The 19248-nt window shown below is 42.2% G+C and overlaps 1 protein-coding gene across 1 annotated transcript in view; it reads left to right on the forward strand.

Annotated features, from left to right (window-relative positions):
- The window catches only part of CARMIL2 (capping protein regulator and myosin 1 linker 2), a 591305-nt gene that overhangs the window by 419454 nt on the left and 152603 nt on the right, over positions 1-19248 (forward strand).

The raw sequence follows: 19248 nt of genomic DNA on the forward strand, positions 1-19248 counted from the left end.
GCAGATTCAGAACATTGGATTGCCTTTACTTCATATTCTTTTTTCACTTCAGAACTCATGCTTCAGTCCTGTGGCCCAGCTGCAGCTGCAGTGCTGCACCCTTCTGTGCAAGAAACCTGATTTTGATTTGTGAACTCGCCTGCTCCTCAGGCTTTCTGGGACCAGAAACACTGCAGAACCAGCAATTAGAGGCTTAGAGAAGGAGGAAGGCCCAGCCACCATGCAACAGTACCACCTATTGACTAATTATGGATGTGTTTATATTGTGTTAGGGAAGGAGCATCAGTTCATGCTTCTCAATTATGTTGTTGGGCTAGATGAGAGGGAGAAGAGGAATTAAAATATTGTGTAATTGTGAATGAAGGCTCATGGTGCCATTCAACAGTTGATGCTGGTTCTAATAGACCTGGAAGCCCAAAGGAGCTAGAAGAACTGCTGGACATAAAAAGGTTTTCCACACTGCATCTTTCTCCTTAAGGCATCCTTTTTGGTTTTTAAAATAATAATTACTTGTAGAAAGAAAAACAAAACAGTCTGTAGCATACTTCATTTACTTCTCTTGATCACCTACTTAATGGGGGTAGTTTTATAAAGAGTTTTTAGTGTAACGCCAGTTGTGCACGTAGAAAAGGTCTTTTATAAAACTGCTTGGCCATTTATACGTGGCTACAAGATGCTGTTCTTTACAATTCAGGAAGCGCTCATAATTGCCTCCCTTCCAGTCTATGATCTTCCAACTTGTATGTGAAACTGTATGTCTTATCAACATTCAATGTGCAACCAATGAGGCAGCTGTTATATCTGCCTGAATATGGGACCTAGCATCATTATGATGCTGAAAAAAGGAATACTGTGGTGGAACCAGAGGCAATGAAAGAAGCACAACCCAAGAAACATCCCCCAAACAATGACAGATTGGTGAAAAGCAGAAAACCCTTACTGGTCGGAGACTCCATTATCAGAAGCATTACCTTAGGAACACAGTTCAAGGGTTCCAACCTAGTGAAATGCCTTCCAGGATCTTCAGCTACCAGATGTACTGATCAAATACTTAAAGTGATCCGAGAAGAGAGCAAGGCTTCAAATACTGATGTAATTTTTATTTATTTTTTTTATTTATTTGCATTTGTATCCCACATTTTCCCACCTATTTGCGGGCTCAGTGTGGCTTACAATACATTGTAAATGATGGAAGTGCAATTGGTTGCAGTACAATTATGGGTTACACTGTGAAGAGTTATATAAGACAGAGTAAATTCAGGATATTATTAGGGGATAGGAGAGTGGAATATAACAGTGGTGAGTTGAGAGGGGGACAAAACAGTATCGAGGGAACAGGGAGGTCTGACAATTTTATCTGTGGGTAGGGTTTAAGAGTGGTGAGAGCGCGGGAGAAGAGATTTCAGAGAGTGTATTGGTGCGTGTCTATGAGATTGTAATTCACCTGGGGACATATGACCTGGCCAACAACAGCAGGTTTACAGCACAGAGAGTGTTCCAGAAGCTTGGGGAGGGACTGAAATCTTTGGTTCGGACTGTGGCTTTTTCTGAAGTAATTTCCACATAGAAGAAGGGAGAGGAAAGACTACACAAAACAGTGGATTTCAATAAGTGGCTTGAGTCTTGGTGTAAAGAAGAAGGTTTTAGATACATAGGAGCATGGGGTAATACATGGAAGAATAACAGGCTGTACTGTAATGATGGACTACATCTTTCTGTGACGGGAAAAAGGATCCTTGGGGAGAAACATAATGATATATAATAATGTCCCATAGAAATCTCTGTGTGCCACATTCTTGTAATTATCAAAGGAAATATCTTCTTTCTACCATCCGTCCCTTCTTTCTCTCCTCCTGCCACCACCCCATCCCGGTACCGCTCACCTGAGCATTGGAGGAGACCAACTGGCCTGCAATATCCCACCTGGAACCCCAGATAACACCGACAAGAGACACCTAGCGCACAGCACGGAATGAGACAAACTGCTGCAGGTATATACCAGAAGGCATAAACTCTCTTAAAAACTCTCTCATGTATAGCACTAGGTTTTCAGATATTTGTGAAAACCTAGTGCTATACATGAGAGAGTTTTTAAGAGAGTTTATGCCTGCTGGTATATACCTGCAGCAGTTTGTCTCGTTCCGTGCTGTGCGCTGGGTGTCTCTTGTCGGTGTTATCTGGGGTTCCAGGTGGGATATTGTAGGCCGGTTGGTCTCCTCCGATGCTCAGGTGAGCGGTGCCGGGATGGGGTGGTGGCGGGAGGAGAGAAAGAAGGGACGGGTGGTAGAAAGAAGATACACAAATATCTGAATTGCTTACTATTGCACATGCTAGTGCCCTAACTGCTTGTTATTGTACATGCTTAGCGCACAGACGTCCATATTGCTCAAAACCATCTGAAACTGCTTAATAACACCTAACCAGAGTTTAACATTTTTGTCTATTTAGACAGACCATCATTGATGTAACTAACTCTGTAATAGTCAATACTGCACTACGCATATTGCACTGTAAACTATACTGCCTACTGCTTAAGTTGCATTGTTTATACTGCATTGTTAAGACCGTATCGCTCATACCGCACTGCGCATACTGTACTGTCCACTGTCAAACTGCACACAAATCACAACCAACATGAATACCAAAAAACTATTCAATCTATTTCCTCCCCCTAATCTATCATGCTTGGACCACTCCCAACTTAAATAACAACCTACCTACAATACACAAACCCTATAGACAACCCACCTACAACTCACCAGAACAAAAAAATAACAACCAACTAAAAAGTAAAACAAATACATTCGGAAATAACCAACAGCAAGGGAAGAAGGGAAACAACAAAATCAAAAACCTAGAAAACAGACAACTAATAAAAATCAACACATCTACAACCCAGACCGAACCGTACCATCCAATCCAACTAGGATACGTCAACGCCTGGTCAGTAGTAAGCAAAACGGATATTGTAACAGATTGGATCACCACAGGCAATCTTGACTTCCTATTCATCACCGAAACCTGGATCCACGACCTTAAGGATCCCATAATCCTAGACTTATGCCCACCAGGATACAAAATTACCCACTGGACAAGAAACGGGAAAAGAGGAGGTGGTACAGCCATTATATACAAATCCGAATTCACTATCCATCCTACCTCAACTCGAAATTGCATCGGTAAAAATCAATCACCCAAACCTGCAGGAACACCTGAACGCAATCCTACCAGGTAGCTGGCAAGACACTCAAACACACCTTATGGACTTCATCTCGAACACATGCATCTCTACTTCAAACCTTATCATCATAGGCGATATCAACCTGCACTTGGAAGATCTTACCTTAACAAGTACCCAAGAATGCAAGGAATTCCTACAACTATGGGATCTCCACGTACCAAATACACAACCGACACACAACAAAGGACACACACTAGATGTTATCGCATACAAATTCGACTCAGACCTAAACCTTATATTAGCAGACATAAAATGGATACCTACACTATGGTCAGACCACTACAAAGCACACATCTCCCTCCAATGGAGGACGAAAACCACAATCAAAAAACAAGAACGAAAAACCTACACCACTAGAGGAAAAATAGACCCGGCAATATTCTGGCAACAGATCTACGATAACAAATGGACAACAAAGACAGACACAATCAAATTCCTCCAAGAGTGGGACAAAAGATGCAAAACAATATTAGACAACATCGCCCCAATTCAATTCAGAACCTCACACAGAAAGAACTCAATACCATGGTTCAACGAAGAATTGAAAAAACTCAAAACACAAGTTAGAAAATTTGAACGTGCTTGGAATAAAAAGAAAGATGATCCCACACTCAATGCCTGGAAACAATTCCGAAGAAAATACAAATACACCATAAGACAAACCAAAAGACTATACTACAAAACCGAAATTGGTCCAAATTACAGGGACACACACAAACTCTTCTAACTTGTGAACAAACTAATAGACACCACATCAGTCACGAACAACAGCAAAGACACACCAAGAGCTGATGACCTCGCGAAGTACTTCAAAGAGAAAATAGTACAACTGCGACTAAAAATACCTGCTAGCCTCATCAAATACACTGCACTCCTAGACTGCCTGGACCCAGACCCTGGAATATACCCAGCAGATAGGATCTGGACTGAATTCGAGCCACTATCGGAAGATCTCATCTCCCAAACGCTCAAAAGATTTGCTAAATCTCACTGCAAACTAGACATTTGCCCAAATAACCTTATGAAATCGGCCCCTCAACACTTTATAACAGATCTAACGAAACATATGAATTTCATGCTACAAAATGGACTCTTCCCAAAGGAAAAAGGAAACATCCTACTCACCCCCATACCCAAAGATGCGAAGAAAAATGCGAGTGAATTAACCAACTATAGACCAGTAGCATCCATTCCCCTAATAACCAAAATAACAGAAGGGATGGTTACCAAACAACTCACAGACTATCTAAACAAGTTCTCAATACTACAAGAATCTCAGTCAGGATTTCGCTCTAATCACAGCACCGAAACAGTACTAGTTACGCTCATGAATAAATTCAAACAAACGATTGCAACCGGTAAGAATATATTACTTCTACAATTCCACATGTCAAGTGCCTTTGACATGGTTGATCATGGAATCCTACTACACATCCTTGAATATTTCGGCATTGGAGGCAACGTTCTCAATTGGTTTAAAGGATTCCTAACTACACGCTCATATCAAGTGACATCAAATTCAACTACATCTGCAACATGGACACCCGAATGTGGAGTTCCACAGGGATCTCCCCTCTCACCGACTATATTCAACCTAATGATGACACCACTGGCCAAACTACTATCAAAACAAAATCTCAACCCATACATTTACGCTGATGATGTAACGATCTACATCCCATTCAAACAAGAACTAAAAGAAATTTCCAATGAAATCAACCAAAATCTACATATCATGCACTCCTGGGCAGATGCCTTTAAGTTAAAACTCAATGCAGAAAAAACCCAATGCCTAATACTCACCTCCCAACACAACACGAGCACATTTACCACCATCAACACCCCAAAACTAAATCTACCAATTTCGGAGACCCTGAAAATTCTTGGAGTCACCATCGACCGGCACCTAACACTTGAGAATCACGCGAAAATCACAACCAAAAAAATGTTCCACTCAATGTGGAAATTAAAAAGAGTAAAACCATACTTCCCAAGAACTGTTGTCCAGAATTTGGTTCAATCACTAGTACTCAGTCACCTAGATTACTGTAACTCACTCTACGCTGGCTGCAAACAGCAAATACTCAAAATACTCCAGACAGCCCAGAACACAGCAGCCAGACTCATATTTGGAAAACCAAAATACGAAAGTGCTAAGCCCCTATGAGAGAAACTACACTGGTTACCACTCAAAGATCGCATCCCGTTCAAAGTATGTACCCTAGTACATAAAATCATCCACGGCAAGGCCCCAGCCTACTTGTCTGACCTGATAGACCTACCACCCAGGAATGCTAAAAGATCATCTCGCACATTCCTTAATCTTCATTTCCCCAATTGCAAAGGCCTAAAATATAAACTAATGCACGCATCAACCTTTTCCTATATGAGCACGCAATTCTGGAACGCCACATAACCTAAAAGCGACCTATGAACTGGCCAACTTCCGCAAACTGCTAAAGACCCATCTCTTCGACAAAATATACCACAAAGACCAATACATGTGAAACCCCCACACATATCTAGTTACGTTAAGAATGTCTTTATCATATTACTATCATGATTTCCATTACCACGCAACTCAAAACACCTCTGTAATGTCAATTCTCCTATCATTTCCATTACCCATGATATATTGTAAGCCACATTGAGCCTGCAAAGAGGTGGGATAATGTGGGATACAAATGCAATAAATAATAATAATAAATAATAATAAATTCAGACAGTATGTTTCTAGACATTTAAACTAGAAGGCGGGGGTGACAAAAGGAAACAAGGGACTTCAGAAAGTCACCCCCAGAGTAAACATGATGGCAGAGGGCAAGGTCATCTAAATATAGAAAACCAACTAAACTCACTAAGAACATGGAAAGCAATGAGCACAAATGCTCGTAGTCTAGGTAAAAAGGTTCAAGACTTGGAAGCCCTGATGTTTGATGGAAACTTGGATATTGTTGCTATTACAGAGACGTGGTTCAATGATTCCCATGAATGGGATGTGACTATACCAGGCTATAATCTTTTTAGGAAGGATAGAGAGGGCGAAAGGGGTGGAGGAGTGGCGTTGTATGTGAGAGACAATATCAGAGCGGCTGAAATGCAGGGAACCTGGGGAAAAGAAGAAGCTTTATGGATCAACCTGAAAAGAGAAGAAGGAACTTGTATCCACACGGGGGGTTATCTACAGGCCTCTGGCACAAACGGAGAAGCTAGACAAGGATCTGATAGAAGATATTCAAAAGATTGGTATGAAAGGGGAGGTGCTACTGTTGGAAGATTTCAACTTGTCTGATGTGGATTGGAACGTCCCGACGTCCGCGGAATTGGAAAGAAATAGGGAGATTGTGGATGCCTGTCAAAAGTGCCTTGCTCAGACAAATGGTGATGGAATCATGAGGGAACCATGAGGGAAGGTTCGATGCTGAATTTAGTGCTCACGAATGGAGGAAGTGTTTCCAATATCCGGGTGGGTGCCTACCTATGTAATAGTGATCATCACACGATATGGTTTGATATAAGGGCAAAGACAGGGAGCAGACGCGCAAAACTCAAAGTACTGGATTTGAGACGTACTGATTTTGATAAAATGGAATACCTGAAGAAGGAGCTTTTGGCATGGGAAGGCGTAGAAGAAGTGGAAAATCAGTGGTCAAAGCTAAAGGCTGCTCTAAATATGGCAACTGATCTTTATGCGAGGAAAGTAAACAATAACAAGAGAAACAGGAAGCCTATATGGTTCTCTAAACAAGTAGCTGAAAAAATAAGAGCAAAAGAGGCTTTGTTTAAGAAATACAGATAAATGCAATGAGAGGATCATGGAAAAGATTAACGGATTAAACTCAAAGAAGCGACGAGAGAAATATGGATAGTGAAAGCGCAAGCAGAAGAAAAAATGGCTAAAGATGTTCAGAGAGGTGACAAGACCTTTTTCAGATATAATGGAGAAAGGAGAAAATATAGGAATGGAATTGTAAGACTGAAATATAATGAGAATGGTTATTTGGAGAGTGAGGAGGATAAAGCGAATGTGGAGGAGTGGCCTAGTGGTTAGGGTGGTGGACTTTGGTCCTGGGGAACTGAGGAACTGAGTTTGATTCCCATTCAGGCACAGGCAGCTCCTTGTGACTCTGGGCAAGTCACTTAACCCTCCATTGCCCCATGTAAGCCGCATTGAGCCTGCCATGAGTGGGAAAGCGCAGGGTACAAATGTAACAAAAATAAATTACTTATCTTTGGTGTTCATGAAGGAAAATCCTGGTGAAGGACCATGGTTGACTTCCGAGGGATTGTTTGGGAATGGATACTGCACTGTTTACAGAAAAAAGTTTATAAATAGCTGGAGAATATGAAGGTGGACAAAGCTATGGAGGCAGATGGGATACATCCCAGGATACTGAGGGAGCTCAGGGAGGTCCTGGCGGGACCTCTTAATGATTTATTTAGTAGATCTTTAGAGATGGGAGAGGTTCCGCGAGATTGGAGATGAGCGGATGTGGTCCCTCTTCACAAGAGTGGAGACAGGGAAGAAGTGGGAAACTACAGACCAGTGAGTCTCACATCGATGGTAGGAAAAATAATGGAGTTGCTGCTGAAAGAAAGAATAGTTAACTTTCTAGAAGCCGACGGATTACAGGACTCGAGGCAACATGGCTTTACCAAAGGAAAATCCTGCTAAACGAATCTTATTGATTTCTTTGACAGGGTGACCAAAAAACTGGATGAGGGACGTGTGCTAGATGTAATCTACTTGGATTTCAGCAAAGCCTTTGATACGTTCCCCCACAGAAGACTCATGAATAAACAGAAAGGGCTGAACTTGGGACTGAAAGTGGTGAACTGGATAGGTAACTGGTTAACTGACAGGTGGCAGAGGGTGGTGGTAAATGGAATCCGCTCGTAGGAAAAGAAGGTGAGTAGTGGAGTTCCTTAGGGGTCGGTGCTGGGGCCTATTCTGTTTAATATATTTGTGAGAGATATTGCTGAAGGGTTGGAAGGGAAGGTTTGCCTTTTTGCAGAAGACACGAAGATAGCCAATAGAGTGGATACCCTGGAGGGAGTAGAAACAATGAGAAAAGATCTCCAAAAGCTAGAAGATTGGTGGGGGGTCTGGCAGTTAAAATTTAATCGCTAACTTAATGTGCTCCGACCAACGATACATATATCCAAATTCTGTTTATTATAACAAAACACACACCAACATACATACACACCCTCTTTTGTCTGAACAAAGCTCAATCCTGCTTACATAATCTTTGTAACAAATTGCTCACATTATGCTATAAAACTTCATCAACATATGGTAATATTTAAGCAAAATTGTCCATTCATATCATGCAAGTCATCATATATCACTCTGTATCAAATCCTCCTATTATCTGACCACAACTGTTCTCAGATGGAAAATAGGTTTGTTTTGCTTTGGTCAATATGCACGCACTTGATGTCAGTTGCATGTAAATCAAAATCTCCTTTTGTAACACAGTTCCACAGTTTCGTCCAGCAAAAGGCAGTTCTAAAGACCTTTACTTTTCCACGAAATGGCACAATTTGCTCCTGTTCTATTGGTGCTCAAGCATTGCAGGAGAGCGTCACTCAGTCCTTCCAAAATTAAACATATTCCCAACCGTTCCTCAGCTCCTCTATGCGTGACCGGTGTATGGTGTGGGAGCATTGAGGGTTTGCCGTGCCTGTGCATGTGGTTCTGCTACAGGTGAGTGGATGGCTGATACCCAGGAACGCACAGAGTTGGGGGAGCGAGTGGAGGAGTCAGGACGTTTTGGCATGCTCTTCTGGCATTACTTCTTCAAACCTTTCAGGCGGGCACCATTTTTGGGGATCCCCTACATGCAATATCAGGAACAGTGGCGGATGCCTCTTTTTGCTCTTTGTCGTGCCCTTCTGCAGGCGCCATTTTTTGCCTCTCCTGCATGCTTGGGTAATCATAGACTGATTCTCCAAAATGGCTCACTTTATTCTTTTGCCCAGCTTACCATCTGCACCAGGTATTGTACTAATTGTTCTTACACTTGCGTCAAGCGGGAAGACACCCACGCATGCACTGCAGGAGCGATGTCACAAGCTTTGAAAGAAATAGTATGCTGAGCAGTGTTTCCACACCTTGCGCCGTGAATGGCATCACCCACATGTGAGAATAAGTGGCCTGCTGTCCTTGGAGAATACCTGCTACAGGTAAGTAACTTCATTTTTTTTTTCAGTTAAAGCTGAAGTAGATCCAAACATCTGACTTGAATTTTCAAAGAAGCCCATGAAAAGTTTTGTCTAAACCCAGTTCAGACTTTTGTGGATTTTCTGAAAGTCTGTAGCAAATATGTTAATTTTCTTTTAAATTTCATCCACATGTGTTAGGAAGATTTTTACAGATTTGCCCCACAGATCAGGCTGAAATCTAAAAAGCCCGTTACACTTAAACCAGACTGCCTGGTTGGACTTTGCAAACGTTTCTAACATTTATAAGGAAACACATTTCCCAGTTTCCCCTTGTCCTGTTTGCCTTTGTCCCATTGCTGCATATCTCTGCCTTCCTTCTGCCGCCACACTCACAGATTTATAGGGTATTACTGGCATGAGCTGACAAGAATTTGCCAGCAGCATTTTATAAATGTGCGTATATTATTATTAATTATTATTATTATCATATAGTGCATACCAGAAACACATGGTAATGATATGGCCAAAAGGAAAAGTGCCTTGCAGGATTCATTGAGAAACTAATCAATAGACAAATATAGGATTAAAAGGAATTAAAGTAGCCATGAAAGATCCTTAAAATATGAGGTCAAATGGAGCAGAGCCTGCAGATCAAGGAAAGATGCTTACTATATGGATTCTGTAACGATTTTCAAGATGATCAGAACTGTCCAGCAATGTACCAATATTTCACTACAGTAAATCTGATCTGAAATAACTAAGTATTGATTTAAACTAACAGCCTCATTTTTAAGGACAGCAGTGAAAGGTTAATTTGTTTTTGTTGTGCTTCCTTATCTGTGAGATGACAAATGTTGGTAATAGCTTGATGATCTGTCAAAGAGCAGGTTTTCTGCACTCAGTTTCCCATCAGCTTGCAAGGATATGTTCTATCCATTGCAACATGCTCAGTGAGCCAGATGCCCCTCTCTTCACTGAGTCATAAAGTTTTAAGCAAAGTGACAATTATGATGTAAAAGGAGCCCATGTTTTTAAATCAGCTTCTGGGCACGTCACTATTTTTATCACTCTCTCTCTCTCTATCTCTCCGTCGTCATCTGCTGGATCCTACAATCTTTGTGCACCTTTCTGAGGAATGCCAAGTCTTCATTTCTGCATTTATATTTTATTGTTGATTTAAAAGAGTTTTACTCTTAATAATAAAAAAAAGGGGGGAGGGAAATCCACTAACACAACAAATTATGAAAACACACTACAAAAATAGTAGACCATGCCTGACAAATTCTAAGGCTCCTTTATTTAAAAATAATTAATCAATTCAGATCAATTACAATAAAGGGATGAAAAAGATCTCAACAGGTCAAGTGCATCATTGCATTTGCAAAATAATGCACTAATATGGACCCCCATTTTAATCACTTGTCAAAAAACCTCCAACATTTTTTTAAATTTTCATGTGCAGATTTTAGTAAACAAGTACTCATCTTTCAACAAAAATAATGTTCAAGTGTCACTGCACATTAATTTGAATTAATCTTCACACAAGAGTTTGCATTGTATCCGTTTCAAATGATCTTCACTCAAAGGCATTTGAAAATGAGAAACAAAATTCCCAAAAGTTTGAAAATCACAGCAACAAGACTTTTCAACTAGTATTTTCAAACACAGCACTTATCTTGTAAGCTAAATCCCGATAGAGACCGCCATTCCTCAGGAGATAAAAAAAAGAGTGCTGAGTCACTGCAAAAATACCTTATTCTGCAAACAGAAAAGAAGAATTGTGTAAAAAAAATTGGAACACCTTGCAAAAACAAAGTAAACTCACAAAAAATACATGAGTATGGCAGGCACAAACAGAAATTAAAAAAACAAAACTTGCCTTTTTGCAGTGACTCAGCACTCTTTTTTATCCCCTGAAGAAGTCTGAGGCACTGAAAGCTCTGAAGGAGTTGATGGAAAAAGCCACATGGTAGAACCGCATGCGGAAGGCAGAGCTCATATCTTTCTAACCTGAGATTAACTAGATAAAATAACTAGATAAAATTCTGTGACAATGCAGGAAGCTGAGATGCAAATTCAAAGTGCACATAACTTTGTTAATCAGGGAAAGTCTGTCAGACATATGTGCATATAGGTATTGGGTAAGGGTGACTTGCACATAAAGAACTAGATTCAGTATATGGCACCAAAAATCTTGACGCTGAACGATATTTATAAAGGTTGCTCCAGCATAGGTACCCTTTAGCACCAGAACATTTACATCAACCAAAACCAGGTGTAAATCCCAGCACTCAAGTTGTGCGCGGATCCCCCAAATTCTGTAACACTGCATGCATTTTAAGGGAATGCCCCTGACCTGCCTTTGTCCCTCCCATTATTATGTCCCATTTTCAGATCCATGCAGAAACACTTATGTGCTATTCTATAACACAGCGGGTAAGTGTAGTTCCACACCAATCTGTCATTTTGGGGCCATTTCAGCACCTTGTTTCTATTATAATGGCTTTTCCACACTGAAAAATAGGCATGGAAATAGTGCATAATGCTGATCGCTATATATATAGAATTCCCTAGAAGATGTTTGAAAAGCTAATATTTATGTGCAGAACAACATTCTTGGTCATGCACAAATGTGTGCTGATACTTTTGTTTTTCTCAGACACAAACACAAAGTTGTTACGTTCCATTCTGTCTTTTAAAGTTGCAGGTACTTGCAACCAGGGCCACTGAGAGACTGAGCCGGGCCTGGGGCAAGGCCGCCCCGGGTCCCCGCCGGCCACCCCAAGGCCACCGTCCCCCCCAATCGCTACTCAGGCCACCCAGTGCCGCAGTCCCCAGTCTCACCTGCTCGCCCTCGGCTTCGTAGACAGCCCCTCTCCGTCCGCCACCGGGCCCCCTGCATTCAAATCGATTTCGCAGCGCCTCACCTCCATGTGAAAGCGCATGGCAGATCGTCTCCCTTCGGGCCTTCCCTCCCTGTGTCCCGCCCTCGCGGAAACAGGAACTTACATCAGACGAGGGCGGGACACAGGGAGGGAAGGTCCGAAGGGAGGCAATCTGCCGCTGCGCTTTCACACGGAGGTGAGGCGCTGCCGAATCGATTTGAATGCAAGGGATCCAGTGGCGGACAGAGAGGGACTATCGATGGAGCTGAGGGTAGGTGGGTGAGACCGGGACTGCGGCGCCGGGCCCCCCTTGGAGGCCTGGGGAATTTTTCCCCCCTGCCCCCCCTCTCGGCAGCCCTGGTAGTCACAGAAAAAAAGAAAAAACTAGCAGTAAATTCCTAAAACTGGCATTAAATCTTCTCAACTAATCCTTCTATGCTGTCACAGAAGCAGTGAATTTCTGTTGTGCAAGTATTAAATCCCCTGTTTACTTCTGTACATTGTAGAGGAATACCTATCATCTCATTACCATTCATTTTAATATACTGTGTGTCCATGCATACCGTGTGAGTAAACATCTGCGCCAAACACTTTTGTGCATTATATGCTTAGTAATATGTGCATACATCTCTTAGTTAACTGTGCACTCTACTTACAGTGGCTTAATGCATCAGCTCTTGGTATTATTGGGATGACTTTCATTTTGCACTGTTCTAGGTTACAGTATAGAACACAAATATGTACATGATGCTAAGACTCCTGGCTGTTGAAGAATGCTTTCATTAGCAAAACACACATCTTTAACTGTGTGCTAACTACTTCTCCAATGAAGAGATGTTTAGACCCACAAAAGTGCTGCCACAGCAAGGAACTGGGAAGAACACCTGGACAATTCAGTATTTTTCACTATAAAACATGATAACGTACCTGCCTTCTTAGTGGAAGGCAAAGAATTCATGGAGATCATGGAGAAAAAGAGGAGTGAAGCAGCAAGTTGGTTTCTAACTCCAAGGTATCCACTATTCCCCAGCAACAAAGGGCAGGCTCTCTCAATATCTGCCTCACTTCAGTGAACCTTGGAGAAAAGGCCAGAGAGAAAGAATCTCTTCATGACCTCCTAGTTCAATAATGGTCAGACAGAACCTGCCTCATCTTTGAAAGAAGTTGAAGAATGCTGGTGCCTTCCTAGTTGGGTGTATATCATCCACAGAAACTAGATCAAATCAGAATTGATTCATGGATTCAATTTCAAGGCATCTCTTTGCACAACATGCTCCTTACTGAACCTGACCTAACTAACAGTTGAGATCAATATGGACATTCCTATGCTGTCACGCAGCCATCCATGTCCCTTAACCCCATTCATAATTTGGATGTTTCAGTTTGTAAAATGGATGTTCATAGTAGATATAGCTAGCACTTGGACTTCCATTTATCATGTATTTTAAAATAGGCTGTATGTCAGCAGATCCTGTTCTAAAATACATGAGAAATAGACATCCATTTCTGATGTTTAGACTTTGATGTCTTTATTCTGAGTTGGGCATTCTTCTACAGCTCACTATATAGAAATGTGCATCTAGTAGTAGTAGTTCTTGGATGTTCTTGTGAGGACTATAACTGCAGTAGTTTACTTCAGTCTTCTGCTGCTCAACTTATATTCCGCTTCTTACTGGCCTCCCACTTAGTCACTTCTCCCCCCTCCAGTCGGTTCAAAACTCTGCTGCCCGTCTCGTCTTCCGCCAGGGTCACTTTACTCGTACTACCCCTCTCCTCAAGACCCTTCATTGGCTCCCTATCCATTTTCGCATCCTGTTCAAACTTCTTCTACTAACCTATAAATGTACTCACTCTGCTGCTCCCCAGTATCTCTCCACACTCGTCCTTCCCTACACCCCTTCCCGTGCACTCCGCTCCATGGATAAATCCTTCTTATCTGTTCCCTTCTCCACTACTGCCAACTCCAGACTTCGCGCCTTCTGTCTCGCTGCACCCTACACCTGGAATAAACTTCCTGAGCCCCTACGTCTTGCCCCATCCTTGGCCACCTTTAAATCTAGACTGAAAGCCCACCTCTTTAACATTGCTTTTGACTCATAACCACTTGTAACCACTCGCCTCCACCTACCCTCCTCTCCTCCTTCCCGTTCACATTAATTGATTTGATTTGCTTACTTTATTTTTTTTTGTCTATTAGATTGTAAGCTCTTTGAGCAGGGACTGTCTTTCTTCTATGTTTGTGCAGCGCTGCGTACGCCTTGTAGCGTTATAGAAATGCTAAATAGTAGTAGTAGTAGTAGCAGTGTCACTATGCTCATATTAGCCCTCTCCTCAAGTCACTTCATTGGCACCTTATCCGTTTTTGCATATAATTCAAACTCCTCTTATTGACTTGCATTCAATCTGCAACTCCTCAGTACCTCTCCGCTCTTACCTCTCCCTACACTCCTCCCTGGGAACTCCGTTCATTGGGTAAATATCTCTTATCTGTACCCTTCTTCTCCACTGCCAACTCCAGACTCTGTTCCTTTTATCTTGCTGCACCATGGGGTCCTTTTACAAAGGCGCACTGAAAAATGGCTTGTGGTAGTGTAGGTGCGGGTTTTGGGTGCGCGCCATTCCATTTTTTAGCGCGCCTGTGAAAAAGGCCTTTTTTTTCCAAAAATGGACGTGCGACAAAATCAAAATTTCCGTGCGTCCATTTTGGGTCTGAGACTTTACAGCCAGCCATTGATCTAGCAGTAAAGAATCTGGGCAGTAATGACCTACGCATGTCAAATTCCACTTGGCGTGCATCCATTACGCACGCCCAAAAATAAAAAATATTTTTCAGACACGTATATCGGACGTGAGCAAAAAATGAAATTACCGCAAGAGCCACGTGGTAGTTAGGCAGTAACTCCATTTTGGCGCACATTGGGCATGTCGCTCCATCTCTGGCTGTCTTCAAATCTAGGCTAAAAGCCCATTTTTTTGATTCTGCTTTTAACTCCTAACCCCTATTCATTTGTGCAATACCCATGTCTGTTTTATCATTCCCCTTAGTAATTCCCTTATCCCTTATTTCAGTGGCGTAGCAAGGGGGGCGGGAGGGGTGGTCCGCCCCGGGTGTCAGCTCAGGGGGGGTGCTCCCTGCCAGCTCCCCCCCCCCTCGGCGAATAGACACCCCCTCCGACCAGCCCCCGCACCCTACCTTTAAAAAGAATATCGGGAGGCGAGGGGCAGCGCCTCGCGCCTGCCCTGCACGTAAAAGAAATGTGGACCGTCGGGCCTTCTCTTGCTCTGTCCCGCCCTTGCGGAAATAGGAAGTTGCGTCAGCGGAGGGTGGGACAGATAGAGCGAGGGAAGACTCGACGGTCCACATTTCTTTTACGTGCAGGGCAGGCGCGAGGCGCTGCGCCTCACCTCCTGATATTCTTTTTAAAGGTAGAGTGCGGGAGCTGGTCGGGGGGGGGCGGTGTCATCGTGCTGCACCCGGGGGGGGGGGGGTGCAATGGCGAACCGCCCCGCCCCTGGTGGCAGCCCCCCTGCTATGCCACTGCCTTATTTGTCCTGTTTGTTTTCCCTCATTAGATTGTAAGATCTTTCGAGCAGGGACTCTCTCTTCATGTTCAAGTTTACAGCGCTGAGTACGTTTAGTAGCGCTATATAAATGATAAGTAGTAGTAGTAGTAGTACTTAAAGCAATAGATGCAGGAGGAGTGTTCTATATAGGTTTTACCCTTGGCAAAGCTAAATTATCAAAAAGAAAACAAGCCCTTTGGTGCAAAAATTAACTACTACTTGAAAATAAAATATTTATATAAAACTTTTTTGTGTACTTATACTGGTCACCAAAGTGTTTTAATTCTAATCATCATATGCAAATCCCAAAGAACTGTAAACTATCCTATTGACATAAAAAATGTGTTTGAAAACAATATACTTATTTAAAGGCAGTAAAAAATCATGATTCTGGGAAAATAGAGGCCCTTTAACTAAAGGGCGTTAAACCCAAATTTTTGGAGGGGGTGTGCCATGGGCAGAGAATAAGCATGGAAACATTAACCAGCCAGCGTGTCTGTATTACCTTGTGCTAACTGTCTAATATGGAGTTAACATGGGCAAAACATTTTTACTGGTACCACATACTAACACAAACATTAGCACATGACCAAAAAAAATTATATATTTAAAAAAGCCTTGATTTGTTTAGAATGCAAAAACTTTCAGTCATAATGCAGGGGAGAGAGTAATCAATAGCTTTTAAAAACTTGAAGCCTTTTTTGACTTCATTGACTTTGCGATTGCTTAGCACTCTTTTTATTTCTCTGAGCTGGACAAACTTAAGAATTTAATTTTACTAATACTGGGTGAGGGGAGGGAGGGGGTTGAGGGGATATTTGTTGAACTCTCTTCCCAACAAATATCCCCTCAACCCCCTCCCTCCCCTCGCCCAGTATTAGTTATTTCCAGTTTCTTATAGCCAAAGATATGTTTCCCAGGTTGTACTATGGCTGTAATGGTTTTATTTTAATAAAGATGATATTTCCATTTTTAAAAGCCTTAAATTATGCTGCATTCAATCTGTGTTTAGCAATACGGAAACTCATGTTAAAATGCAGTACAGAAATAAACTGCATGTCCTGCTCCCAGATTCTGTATATTTGTGTTGTGCAGTGACCCTCTAACATCTGATTATATTAGCTGGCACAGATAACCTTGAGGTCTGTACACTCTGATTCAGTAAGTCACAAATGTATTTGTGGTTAGCATCCCTTTTCCAAACTGGGATTCCCTACATCCATTCTTGACTCAGAATATAATCTCTTTCCCAGTTGGTCACCCTTGGAAACAGAGCATATTAGGGACGTTCTCTACTTCCAGCACCAAGACTCCACCACAGACAAGGGCTTGAGTTGTTTCTGCAGCACGTATCTTGGTGGGACCTCAAGAGTTTGTCTCATTTTTACACTGAATTTCAATCAATCAGGATGGCCCACTGTTTTTTTTTTGGTTACATTTGTACCCCGCATTTTTCCAACTCAAAGCAGGCTCAATGCGGCTTACATGGGGCAATGGAAGGTTAAGTGACTTGCCCAGAATCACAAGGAGCTGCCTGTGCCTGAAGTGGGAATCGAACTCAGTTCCTCAGTTCCCCAGGACCAAAGTCCACCACCCTAACCACTAGGCCACTCCTCCAATAGGCCCAAAAAATTTGGCCGAGCTACTCAATAAGATAAGGGCAATTTTTGTATAGGGTGTGTGGGTTGCATTAGATAGATATGTCAGTATAGAAGAGGTAAGGAGAGATGGAGAGGAAGGGGTGAACAAAGGATTAAGGGGCAATGTCTGGAAAGCAATATATAATAATGCCCAAAGTATGGGAGAATAAGTTTTAGATCTTGAGGCTGTGATGAAAGAGGCTGATTTGGATATAGTGGCTATCACAGAGACATGGTTGATAGCGAACCATGAGTGGGATATAGTTATAAAAACTGAAAAGAAGAAGAGAAACTCCCTTTGTATCAAGGCGCAGATCACAAATGAAAGTGGGGGAGGACCAATACAATTCCAACTGAAGGGTAAAAAGCAATTTTATTAGTCAGATTCGATGTAGATCTTCATTTCGGCTTGGGTCGTCTGCCTCAGGAGTCAACAGATCAATCCAGATGGGTGTGGATTACAGCTGTACAAAATATTCATATTTGATTTGATATGGCCCCGAATAGTACTTCAATTACATTATTTAGATAACATGAGGAAGGATTTAGCAAAGCTAGAGGAATGGTCTGGAATTTGGCAGCTTAGATTTAATGCTAAAAAACGCAGGGTCATGCATTTGGGCTGCAAAAACCTGAGGTGAAGAACTTTTGTGCATGAAAGACGAGTGGGACTTGGGCGTGATTGTATGTGATGATCTTAAGGTGGCCAAACTGGTAGAAAAGGTGACAGCAAAAGCTAGAAGGATACTTGGGTGCATAGGGAGAAGAATGGTCAGTAGGAAAAAGGATATGATGATGCCCCTGTTTAAGACTCTGATGAGACCTCATTTAGAATGGAGTCGGTCCAGAGGGTAGCTACTAAAATGATCAGTGGATTCATCATAAAGTGTATAGGGAGATATTTAAAGATCTCAATATGTGTATTTTGGAAGAAAGACAGGAGAGGGGGGTACAGATATTTAAATACAAATGTGGCATAAATGCATAGGAGGCAAGTCTCTTTGTTGAAAGGAAGCTCTGGAACAAGGGGGTATAGGATGAAGGTGAAAGGGGACAGACTCAGAAGTAACCTGAGGAAATACTTCTTTATGGAAAGGGCTGTGAATTCGTAGAACAGCCTCCCGGTGGAAGTGGTGAAAACAAAAACAGTATCTGAATTCAAGAGACCTTGGGACAAGTACATAAATCTGTAAGACAGTGATAGGGATAGTGGATGGCATAGATGGGCAGACTGGATAAGCCATATGGTCTTTATCTGCCTACATTTTTCTATGATGTATGAAACAAAAACAGGAAACAAAAAGAAACAGACAATAAAGCAGAAAGTTATAGAGAGAAAGTCTTTTTAAACAGCCATGTCTTCAATGCAGATTTAATGTAATGTAAGATGGGTCAGAGCAGGGCCGTGCCAAGGGTCTCTGGTGCCCCCCTGCAGACTATCAGTTTTCCTGTCTGCCTCTTTGCCTTTCTGAAAGTTTCTGTTCCATCAGCTTATCCTTTCCTCGTGCCCTTGTAGTTTCCCCTCCTTCCTCCCACCCTGATTCTAGCTTGTTCTCTTCCCCCCACCCCCAACACACAGAAATTTCCTTGCCTTGTCTTTCCTTTCTTCCCAGCTGGTTCACTCCCAGTTTAAGTTCCCCCAACCTGCAGGGCCTTCAAATGCACTTTCTTTATCCCCATAAGGCCATTACAGACAGTAATAAAAAAAACAAGGATGTCTTCTTGCCAATGATGTCAGCTCAAAATTAAT

This window comes from Microcaecilia unicolor, chromosome 5, assembly GCF_901765095.1.
Source record: "Microcaecilia unicolor chromosome 5, aMicUni1.1, whole genome shotgun sequence".
In the NCBI taxonomy this organism is placed as follows: Eukaryota; Metazoa; Chordata; class Amphibia; order Gymnophiona; family Siphonopidae; genus Microcaecilia; species Microcaecilia unicolor.